Source organism: Micromys minutus (assembly GCF_963924665.1).
Source record: "Micromys minutus genome assembly, chromosome: 3".
In the NCBI taxonomy this organism is placed as follows: domain Eukaryota; kingdom Metazoa; phylum Chordata; class Mammalia; order Rodentia; family Muridae; genus Micromys; species Micromys minutus.
In genome coordinates, this window is record NC_137972.1 from 2201038 (window position 1) to 2213638 (window position 12601).

Consider the following 12601-nt stretch of genomic DNA (forward strand, 5'->3'; position numbering starts at 1 on the left):
CACAGGGTGGGGGGAGAAAAACATTATGACTCCATTTAAATATTCATTTCAATATCTTTAGTTTCTCATTTGTGAACACCTGGGTCCTTCACTGATTAATAAGATAAACCTCTAACACAGGTCCATTTATATGTCAGCATAGAATATGATTTACTTTTTAATTAATACTTTTCCCTTGAGGGATCTGTTTCTCATTCCATGTACTTTTCAAAGTCAGACAAATAACAAACCTTTTATTCCATAATGTTCTAGGCTTCAGAGTAAGAAATGGCTTGATCTTAATCTCACAAGGAAGTGATTTATGCCTGACCACAGTGATTGGCTTAGGGATGGTCACATGATCAGAGGCACCCAATCTCTATGCCGCTGGGCTGTCAGCGTTTTGATGAGAAACGCTGCCGGTTGGGGGTGGTTATTACAGACATTCATTGCTGGCTAAAGCGCTGAGAAGACACTCTTATTTTCTTAGCCATGTGGGATCGCTCTATCATCCCCTTTCAAGAAAAAGGAGCATCATAGGAGCTGGAGGAAGAGAAGGAAACTGTAAGACTTTCTCTTTTGTGTACGATGTGTCCACAGCTGTCACCGAGGGGGTAGTGACTGATAAAACCTCCCTCTTCTGAGATTCATAAGCAGTTAGTGATTGCTGGAGAGGGAGGGCGGTGGCAGCCACTGAAGCCCTCCTGCATCTGTACATAACTCTAATTAAACTCATTGGGAAACAAAAGAGATGTAAAAAGAAAGAGGAAACTCTTTGGGAAAAGAAAGGGGACCAATGGGAGTTAAGAAGAAAATAGAAGGCAATGTGGGGGTGAATGTGGTCAAAATACATTATAAATATAGAGATAGATGCAGAATTAATAAATAATAATAAAACAACAATCCTGTCAGGTGTGGTTGCACATTTCTCTAATCTCAACTCCCGGGAGTCAGAAGCAGATGGGTCTCTGTGGGTTTGAGGACTGCCAAGTTTATACAGTGATTTCCAAGGCAGCCAGGGTTACACAGAGAGACCCTATCTCAGAAAACAAAAAACAAAAAAAAAAAAAAAAAAAAACAAAAAAAAAAAAAAACCCTACAACCTCTTCTCTGGTTTTTCTGATCCTCTTGGGGCAGATTCTTGTTTCCTTTGCTATCTTGTGCTTATAAGAAGAATGTCAGCATTTTCATGTTTCTCTTTGTGCAGGAATGAAGCTCTCCATGATGGGGAAGAAGCCATAATTTACAGGCAGCCATTCATAGTCTTCCAAGGGCCCCAGCTTCACCAAGTCTATCAGAATCAGCACTCTTTCCTCAAATTTCTTACAACCCATTCTTCAAGCACTACGTACCTGATCCCTAACCCAACATGTCTTGTGTGTCCCTCTTACTGGCCCCCACTGCACAGAGCAGGGTGGGATGAACTCAAAACAGTGACATCTTGCCAACAGACAGCTTGACCGAAAAGAATGCTTTCAGCCAAACCTGACAACCTGCTTGGTCCCCATGACCCAAATGATGGAAGAAGAGAACGGACCTTCACAAGCTGTCCTCTGACAATCCCCCCAAAATATGTAACTGTCATAAAAATATTCTAAAATACAAATGCACCAACTACTACCATTCCTCAAATCAGCAATCTGCGAGCATGCCTTCAACACGGGGGAAGAAAAGATGGAAAAGCTCTGGAGTCATCAGGAGTTCCCTTTTCTTCCAAATCAGTGACCAGTTACCTTCTGGCAACAGGCTTGATTGGCATCCCCAGTCATGCTAAAGAAAAGCCATGAAGAAAACCAGCCTTCCTTAGAGAAGAGTCAGTATTCCCTGATGCGATCAGGTACTGCTACCCCACTGCAAATGCTATGTATGGCTCACCTCTCTCTGAGGACTGTTTCCTACTGGGCATGCTCGAATCTAGCCCTCCAGGCTGGCTCTGCATTGGGTCTCCCCACAGGTGTTTACTACTGGCTCTTTCCTCCAAATCCATATCGTGAGAGAATGCACATTTTACAGGGACTGTATCTTTTACCCTACCAATTGTAAGACATGCAGTAAGGATTTGTTGGGGAGTGTAAATGCATTATCTTCCTAAGCAAGAATCTATGTGCACTTCCCTCTTCCCAAGCAGAGATCTTGTATGTGCCCCCTCTTTTGTTGTGACTTCATCACAGGAGTGGCTGGTATTGCACTTACCTCATTCCCACACGTGTGTTTGCAATTTTACTATTATTCCCTTTGGATCTCCCCCCAGAAAGTCTCTGACAGACTCTGAGTTGATTATAGGTTCTTATAACTAATTCTGTAATTCTCCTTTATTTGGTCAATCCCTGCCCATTCCTGTACTCACATCCAACAAATACCCACTTACCCAATTTCAAGTCTGTTATAAACGTGTTAGTGCTCACTGTGCTTGTAGGACTGCACACCTCCACAGTCGTTCTCTTTCTCTCTGTGTCTCCTATGTTTATCACTTCGACCTTATCCTCTAATGACCCAGAGCTTTACTGTGACTGTACTTCCAGCCAAACCCACACATCTGAGACTCTCTTTTAAAGCCCTTTCTGGCTGTCTTCATATCCCTCTCTGTCCTGGCCTTCACCTTCCAGACCAGCTAAATTTGTTGTTGTGGCTCCTTTTGCCCTGGGTTCTTCCTCTTCTGGCTCTTGGGCCTTTGCTCAGTCTCTTCCATATCTCTGGAACAACAACCCAACCACAGCCTTCTCCTCTGAATCACACTCAAGGTCCAGCTGCTTCAAAACGTTTTCCCCTCCCATCTTCCAATTCATCACATCATCACCGACCCAGCCTTGTACCACAGGACAGCCTTGAAGTGACTGGACTTATAAATATGGGGTGGCCGTAGTTCAACTTCTGGCTTACGTCAATACTAAACGCCTAATCTCAGAATCAATCAATGTTAACTTTGAGAAAGAACCAAAAGAAATGGCCAATAGTTCCTGAGTCAGCACTGCAGACAGTTAAGAGAAGTTCATTTTGGATTAATAGATTTATTCTCTGCCTTGCTCCTCCAGGACTCTGCAAGAGATCACAACAACACAGCCACAATACAATTGAAAATGGCCAAGATCGAGAAAACCATGGACAGACTCACACAGCAACATCATGGAGAAAGTTAGCATATGCATAGTCCTTCCACACAATTTCATGATTACTGAGGTTGAAATGCCCATTGGTTCCAATCAACTTGCCACTATGATTATTAATCCCTATTTTTTTTTCACCTAATATTTGAAGTTGCCCCATTTCAGACATAAAAACTGGTGTTTTTCTGGAGTTCAGGCAGGATGACATGAATCAGTGTCTGTGTTTCCAAAAATGTCTTAACTGACACATGTTCCCAAAAGACATGGCCTGGTGCAAAGTTCCTGTGTTCAGCTGGGGAAATTCCTGAGGAATTCTGCAGAAAATGACCTTGCTTTACTTTTTAAAAACCCGGTACTTTCCAAACTAATTTAAATCAAGTCCCCCAGGTTCTTTTCCATTCGGTTCTCTGTCAATATGCCGAGAGACCTTGATCAGAATCCATCCATGGATGACGCTTCTGCTCTGTAATCCTGTTATTCTAAGGGTGGTTCTGGGGTATGGATATTCATTTATACATTTATCTGCTTTCTGTGTAACTTATATGTTACCTAGATACAAAAACAAAATCCAGCAACTCAGGCCCTCCCACATGTATGCAACTGCTCCATCTCAGCACCACATCAGCAGCTCCCTTTATATACATACATATATATAATTTTGAGACAGACTGGCAAAGTTACCCAGGCTGGTCCTGCCCTCTATTGTCCTGGCCAAGTGCTGAAGGTCCAGTCACACCGCCTCAGCCTCTGGGGCAGCTAGACTCACAGGCAGGGTCCACCATGCCCAGCTTCTGAGAGATACATCTTAAGGTAATTTACTAAAATAATTGTAATTATTTGGCATGAAACAGAATGGTTTGGGCAAGCTTAAATCCATGACAGCCCGGGAGTGACCAGTAGGTGGCAGCACCAGAGTCAGCCAGCCTGGAATGACCCAACCAGGATAGATTTATGTGCCCTTTTGCCAGCTGCACACTAAGGCAGCTTAGGGAAGACCTAAATAAATAAATAAATAAATAAATAAATAAATAAATAATAATAATAATAATAATAATAATAATAACAAATAAAATAATAAAAGACAAAAACAAGAAAATGTTTAAGGGAGCATAAAAACTGATAGTTCCCTGAAGCTTTTCCTACGTATTTTTAACCTAGTTATAACAGACATGAAATTTGTTTTTGATCCGCACAGATGAGCTCTATCTTGCCTCCCTAAGATTTCTCTGTGCCCCCACAGTGTGATTCCATGGACCCTTGCAGCCTTCTGTTGTTCAGGACTACCTCTCACTTTACATTCAAAAGCACTCAATTTGTATTGGTGTGATCTCTCTAGGCATTTTTAAATTAGGAACTGTAGTAAACACCTGATGCTTTATAACCATCTCACCCATTTCTAAGTATGCAACCGATTCTGCAACTCATGTTTCTGTGTAAAACTTCCAGACCAGGTAAATCTGGCAGCCCTAATTCTTCCACCCATCACACTTGCCCCGGAGCCTGGCAATCCATTACACTCTCCGTGATGCTGGTGACTGTAGGTTCCCCAAACATGCAGAATCATGCAGCGTTTATCCTTTGTGGCTGGCTCACTTTATATAATGTGCTCAGGTTCACTGGGCTACAGCAGTGTCAGGGTTTCCCTTCCACTTTAGAGAAGCATTGTATCCAACTGCTACATTGTGTCTATTCCCTCATCCATCGGTGAACATCCATGTTGCTTCTCCCAGCTGTCCGAGGTGACTAGTGTTGCTGTGAGCCTGGATATACAATAGCCTTCTTTCCGTTCCTGTGTCACACCCATAGTCAGGAATACAGAGAAACAAGTACCTACACGTATTGCAGTAAATATTAAAAAGTTAATCTGCTGCACCAGTCCGGCTCGGTCTCTCTCCGCGAGAGTCACTCCAGTGTGGAGCCTTGTGCTCTCTCTCTTCCACGCAGTCCCCACACTCTTTCAGCTATCTCTCTTTTAGTCTGGAACTCTGGCTGCCGGTTCCCGAGTGGCCATCTGGCACTACAGGGATCTCTAACTTGGTGGCCTTACACCTCTAAGAACTCAGGTGCGGTTCTCTGTGCCGCCCTTGCTGCTTCTGTCTCGGGTGGATATGGCCGCCCCAATGTGTTGTTTTCATTCACTTTCCCTTGGTGTGTTGTTGCCAATCCTTAGAACACATTCCAGCGCTGTGGTGGGCTTTGTGCATTCTGCCACTACACCCTTTGAACTCAGTTAAGTAGTCATATCAAAGAACACACCAAACTACTCTGATCCAATAGGTATAATTTGTCAACCTAGATAAGTAAAATGATCTATTATAAGTAAAACATCCATTCCTTATAAAATATTCATAACAACCTTATTTATGAAGAGCTGTGCCAAGAAAAACATATATCTGCCTCCATCTTTGTTTCTGCTGGCATCTCCTCCTCCTCTCCTCCTCTTCTATTTTCCTAGTCTTTTTTCTGCCTACCTCTCTACTGTCCAATCATGGCCTTAACATCAGCTCATACACACACTTGCTTGCTTGCTTGCTTGCTTGCTTGCTTGCTTGCTTGTGCTCAGCGTTTTTTCATTCTTACAGTTTGGGTCACCTGACTAGAGAATGATGCCACCCATGGTGGGTCGTCTTCCCATCTCAGTTAACATAATCAAGACAAACCCCCATAGACATGCTCACAGACCAACTCAATACAGACAGGCCCTCACCGAGACTCTTATCCAGATGATTCTAAGTTGTATCAAGTTGATAATTACAGCTAATCTTCTCAGCTTTATGGCATCACAGTCACGTTTTTTGTTTTTGTGTTGTTATTGTTTGTTTTGCTGTTAGCTCCTTGCTAAATCCTTGATGTGATTTCCAAATGTCATCTCCCATCTTCATATTGTCTTTTCTCTCTGTTAATTCTATCCTTTGATGTACAGCATTGAAACAAGACATCTTTAAGGAAAAAAAGTCAGAATCTCACTATGTAACCCTGCTTGGCCTGGAACTCACTATGTAGAACAGTCTGGCCTCAAACTCACAGAGACCTTTCTTCCTCTGCCTCCTGAGTGCTGAGATTGAAGGTGCATGTCACTCACCTGACCTGAAACACATTCTAAAAGGAAACAGTTGTCCTTACAATTACCATGTGCTGTGAACCTAGACCATCCTTTACCTAGTCAGTGTAGTAAACCACGTTCTTCCATGTGCCTGTGGAGCTCAGCAGTCAATTTTGGAATCAAATAGTGTGAACAAGTTATAGTTTTGATGCATATTACTAAATTTTATTTTCTATGAATTTCTGTGATCAAGCATATTAATATATTATAATGGCCTGCTGAATGTATACTGCGAACCCCTCAACTGTGTCCTCTCACAGGTTATCATTAGTCCTTATGAAGTACCTATAAGTCCTTATATAGTGGTCCTATAGAGCACTCCTGTCTATATAGCTAATTACATCAACTATACACATAGATTGAGAAAGGTCCTATCAGCTACCAAAAACAGACAGACTGTGACTGGTTGAATTAACATTGGATGCCAAGCCTACCTGTGCCCATGGATGTTTTGAGACAGGATTTGGAGATTTTTCCAATGCATACATCTCTGGCTGGCCAAGAGAAACCTACTATGTAGCTCTGGCTGCCCTTGAACTTGTCATAGTCTTTCTGGACCCACTTTCAATGTTGGGATCATATATGTGTGTAGTGACACCTGGGTATGTAGTTAGCTTTTTGGGGGACTTTCAAACTTTATTCCAAAGCAGCAGAACTGTTTTACACTCCCACCAGGAATGAGAAAAGGTACTGGTCCCTCCACATCATCACCAGGGCTTTTCTTTTTTCTTAGCCATAAAATGAGTGTACACTTGTCTTTCCCTAAGGCTTTGTACATCTGTGATGGCTTCAGCAGTTGGCATACCATGAGGACTCACTAGCCATTCAGTTCTGTCTTCTGAAGACAAGCCTGGGTAAGTCTTTGTTGTCTTTCCAGTATCATTATACAATGACAAGTTTCAAAGGTGAAGCATATATTCTGAGTTCCTTACCAGACAGGATTTGCCTGGATTTCTTTCCACTCTCTCTTTCTTGAAGAAGTCCACGTAAGAAAGAACATCTTCATTTTGCTTGTCTGTTGCTGGTCCCTCTCCTCTAGCACCTTAACTGATCAATGAATTTAGGGAAAGCTCAGCTTAGCAATTTCATTCTTTTCTTCTTGGGAATCTGCCTGTTTGGCAGGATAAATGTGTTTTGATCTATAGCGTGCTTTGTGACAAAAGGGACTTGTCTTCAGGAGGAGAAACACTTCCATGAGTACCTGTACCACATTAAATCAGGAAGTCAAGACTGTGTTATCATTCTTGGTTAAGCATGTTGGCTTGTGCTTCTAACCCAGCACTTCGGAGCTGAGGTAAGACAACAAAAGCTTCACTTAAATACTGTCTAGACTTTTAAGTTCAACTGCAATACAATTTAAATGGATTCATATCACATTAGTATCACAAAGCCCAATAAAATTGTAACAGGAAAATTCAAGTCAGAGGCAAAATTACTCTTCACTATATGTTGTTTTTAAATGTACAGTAAAACTGTAAATGGGCACATGCAAATCCACCACTGGGTAAAATCGTGACTGTTTTATCAGAAATGGGAAGTTATAGGGGGCAAATGGTCCTTGTGTAACGAGTAAGCACACAGCTGATCCTTCCAGAGGAAGCAGACATCCAGCTATTTCTCCTGTAGTTCTGGATAAATGGAAGTTACAACATGGTGATCTTTGCTACTGCTGGACCAGGATCCAGCCATATCCTCGCGAATATTAAGTTCTTTCATCTCAGACTGTTTCCTCCTAAAACCTGAGCATCACTTCTAGGCCATAAAACTTGTTCTTGTGAGAGATGTCGTTTGTACTCCATGACAGCCTAAGAGGCTCCTCTATTGTCTTAGGACCAGGCACTCCAGTTGCCTTAGTCAGTGTCCCTAGACCTTTGTCTTGAGCTTTGTTTCTAAGTCAACAGAACCCCACCTATATGGAAGAAGCCATGTGCACTTTGTAAAGAGCTTCATGTAAACATGCCTTAAGTGGGACTGAGTTGTTATCGAAAAACCTTCTTATTCCGAATTGTGCTGTGCTTAAATACAGTTAAAATAAATAAACTTGTGTCAGATACTTGAGGTTTGTCTTGGCATCGGCTTCTCAGTTAGGCTGAACTGAGTTTCACCCTTGTCTCTTCATGGACCATTTTCCTGCCATCCAGAAAACTTGGTGGGACCCCTAACAGCTAACCTTTGCTCCATATATACATGAGGGTCTTTTGCCCTCTACAGAGTGTCTTCTCTTTCACGCTAAGCTTTAGTTGTGAAGATGAGACCCCTGTGTTCAAAATCTCTAGTTAAAACCGAGAAAAAGTGGTAGCCTGCAGACAAATGAGCTGTGAACCAAGTGTGCTTCTTTCTGCACAGTCAGTCTACATGTGTAACGAACAGACCAGCACACATATGGTTCACTGCCCAGTTCTGTTCATCCCATAGAGAAGCCTCTGCCGTCAAAGGGGAAGAACTTCTAACAACAGAAGAGTGAACTGAGAGATGACAGGATTTCCATACACCTGCCATGCACGTGAATAGCCTCCACCTTTACTAACATTCTCCACAACAGCACGGCGTGTGTCACACGCAGTGAAGCCGCAGTGACGTAGCCTCGGGCAGAGTCTGCAGTCTGCATTATCAGCCACTGTTGGTATTTATGTTCTGTGCATCTCAAAACCACTGAAGGGTGGTTTCTCAGGCCTAACTTCATCTTCACCTTCTCATCAAAGAAAGCCAGGATCCTTCCACTTTCTCTGTGATTGGGTCTCTGTTGGAATATCATACTGTTAAATTTATCCAGAATGTCGTCTTTTAATCAAAAGGCTTTGAAACATGCATTTGTGTCTCCTCCATGACAGTTCATCTTTGTGTGGCGTGTCTTAGTTTCTCTTCCTGTTTCTGTGAGGAAAAAATAATACCCTGACAAAGGCAACTAAAATCTTCCCCATCTCTGAACTGCCATGCCCATTTCTTGGTCTGCCATTGAAGACAGTTTCTGCCCTCCTTGGCAATCCACGTGCCTCTTACAGCTTTTTACATTTTTTGCTCGCATTTTACTACACAAGCCAGAATTTGCCATATAAAAAAGTCAGTATTAAGTTTGGCATGAAAGTTGGCTTGTTCAGTATAAGAAGGCAGTGGTAAAATGGGATTTATTTCCCATTTTTTTATGAAGAGCAATTTAGCTATTTTTTAGGTGTTTATGTCATTTCAGAGAAGCCATTGCACCTACCATCCTTTCTTTCAGTGGCTTCAGCCTTTTAGCTCTTATGGTTATGTTTAGGTCATTTGGGAGTTAGTTTTATGTGTAGCGTGAAGCCAGGGTTTGGGCTCATCCTCTTACACATTGAGAACTGGTTACCCCTGCACTGTTTGCAATGTTCTTCACTTGCTTGCTCTTAAAAACCTTTTTCCTCATGGGATTGCCTTTGGTTGATTTCTGGATGGGGTATTTGCTTCGGTAACCCCTGTACTCTGTGAGACCCTTAAAGCTTTAATGAAGTTTGCTTTTGCAAATGCTTTTAGGGGCTGGAGAGATGGTTCTATGGCTGAGAGTGAGCTGGTTGCTCTTGCAAAGGACTCAAGTTCCATTCCCAGCACCCACATGGAAGCTTACAAACCATCTATAACTCCAGCCCCAAGACGTGTAACATCCTCTCTGGGCTTCTCAGGGCATCGGCACACATGTGGCATACCCACCCACAGACACATACATGTAAGGAATTCCAAGAGCTGGTCTTAGAAACAGGCAGGGTTGACTCCAACTTCGAGGCACCCAGAGAACAACAAGCAAAATTAATTTATGTATCATGTATATTTATCCCTTAATTTATTTTGCATTGTGAGTTGAAGCCAGGGTCTTATACATCCCACCACTGAGCTACAACCAAGCTCACCATGACCTCTTTAAAGGGGTTCAGCAGCAGCACTAAACCCTACTCAGTTGCCCCAATGCGGAAACCAATGCAAGAATCCAAACCAGAGGTTGGCAAGCAAAGAGGCAACAGGAAAGGGCTGAGGTGGGGTCTGGAGGCTGCAGCGTCCGGGGCAGCATCCGGGGTCCTCTACCCACTCCTGTAGAGAAGGAGCTGCTAGAAGGTAGAAGACTGGGCTCAGCTCTAGCTCAGTGAACGGTACTTTTCCAGTGTCTTGCTGGGGAGAAGGTTAAATATTAGTATTTTAGATTGAGATTACCCATTCAAGAAAACCCCTGGTAACAGCCCCAACACATCTGCCAGGCATGTACTGTAAATGCCCACACAGAAGAGTTGCAGTGAACTGAACAGGTCAGAATTTTCCACCCTAATTTAATGTAGGCCTGGCATCAGGGAAAGGTCTGTAGGTGGGATTAGCGCATTGTAAATTTGTGTTGCTTTTGCCCGGTCCCTCGACCAGAGCCATGCACCTCACACACCCACGCAGCTTTGAAACTTGGAGGCCCTTCTCTTTCACAGACCACCCTGACCCAGGAGACCCGGATGAAGCTCTCCAGCCCCTCCACAGAAGCAATGCTTGACAGAGCGCTGAAGACATTATTTACAGCACACAGGACTCTTTGCCCCTTCCTTTCAGGGATATTAGCTCTGTTCCATCTACTTCTACAAACGCCTCGGCATTCATTCCTCTTTGCTGAACAGTCTTGACTGTGGACATCTCCGGACACTTGCTCTCTGTCATTTGGAGAGGGGCAGCAACGGGAAGCCTCGCCGCTGCAGCTGCCGAGGACCACCGATGGTGCTGTTGTTGGCAAGCGGCAAGCCATTAGGAACCCGCTCTCTAATAAAATGCAAGCTCTCTGCCATGCCTGGAATCTTTGAGGATGTCCAAGAAATATTGTCACCATTTAAACCTGGAGGAAGCCTTGTGCAAAATGCCTAAGGGAGAACGCTGGCTCAGCTCTTGAGCAATCGTAAAACTGACACGTCCATTTCCAAACACATGAGAAAGAGGAGGACATTAGTGCTGCTGGTATTCTTAGCCTTTACCTTTTTAGCTGGTAGAATTTAATGAAACGTTACCTTTTGGTTTCTATAATTATCTGATGGAGAGGAAGGAGCCAAAATTGGGGAGTGGGGTGGAAGGAAAGAAAATCCCGCTATGGTGCCAGGGAGAGAGGAAACAGGAAAGGAACGGTGGACCGGCTGAGAATACGCGGTTCGGTCAGGATTTTGGTGCTTGGACTGATGTTCGCCGGACAGTTCAGACAAGTGACTCAACCCTTCAAACTTACTTCATCTATTGCAAATAGGCTGATACTCACCTACCCTGTGTGGTTGGTGAGATAAACACTTAAAGTCGCCAGACAAAGCAATTAGTTAATTAGCTTCTCACCACAGAAGAAATAACACAGTAGGGGCAGAGGGGATGGAACCGGGTCGCTGTACTCAGATATTTCCTACAGTCTCACACCCGTTCTCTCTCGTTGGTGTCCAGAGGGAAATGTGGTAGTAAGCATGAATAATTAGAAAAGGACTTGAGGAATCGCACATGTTCTGGACATAGGGTTTGGAAGAATTGAGCTGGGACTAACCTGGACTCCTCTCTGAAGACTAGCTTTCATCTGAAGTTGCTATGCAAGCTGCCAAGGGAGGAATCTGCCAATAGTCCTACCCAGCTGTGAGGCCTAAGAACAACAAGAACCATCACACCAAGATATACCCAAGGGCAACAAAACCGTAACTGCCTTAGGATAACCAACAGCTCGGTTGGAATTAAGGCCCATTCAATAATAAAGAAATCATGCCTGGTATTATAAACTTAGCCAACGGCACATGACTGTTCAGGCTCATAGACCCAGGAGGAGCCTCCTCCACTGGCACTTTATTAAGCTAATATAATGTCTAACTTCATCCAGAATACTTATCTTTATACCCACAGGTAAATGTAGCTCTTGATACTTATCAAATCAGCTTCTTTTTGTAACAAAGATAATCACAGAAATACACAACTGGTCAAAATGAAGAACCATTCCCAGTTAAAACAACACCTAAGGCTCAGGTGAAATCATGCAAGAGAGGGTAAAAGGTTGTAAGAGCCAGAAGGCCAACACATCCACTAACAGACTGTGCACTCATGAAGTGCCAACAGTATGGTTTCCTACACAAGGCCTGCCCAATGGCAACACAAGCTGACATCTCAATTTAGATGGGGGAAATCTCACAGAGTTTCACACCAAATGAACTGGCATTTAATACAGGAAATTAAGAAAACTTGAAAGAAGGGAGAAACAGTCTTCTTTACTGACAAAATCTCTGACAAAACATTCTCCAGTTCTGATTGATCAGTTCTGAACACACACACACAAACACAGGCATACACACACACAAATAAACACAAACACACAGTCATACACATATATACAAATAAACACAAACACACTCACAGGCACACACACACAAACACAAAAAAAACACTCACAGGCATATACACACAAATAAACACA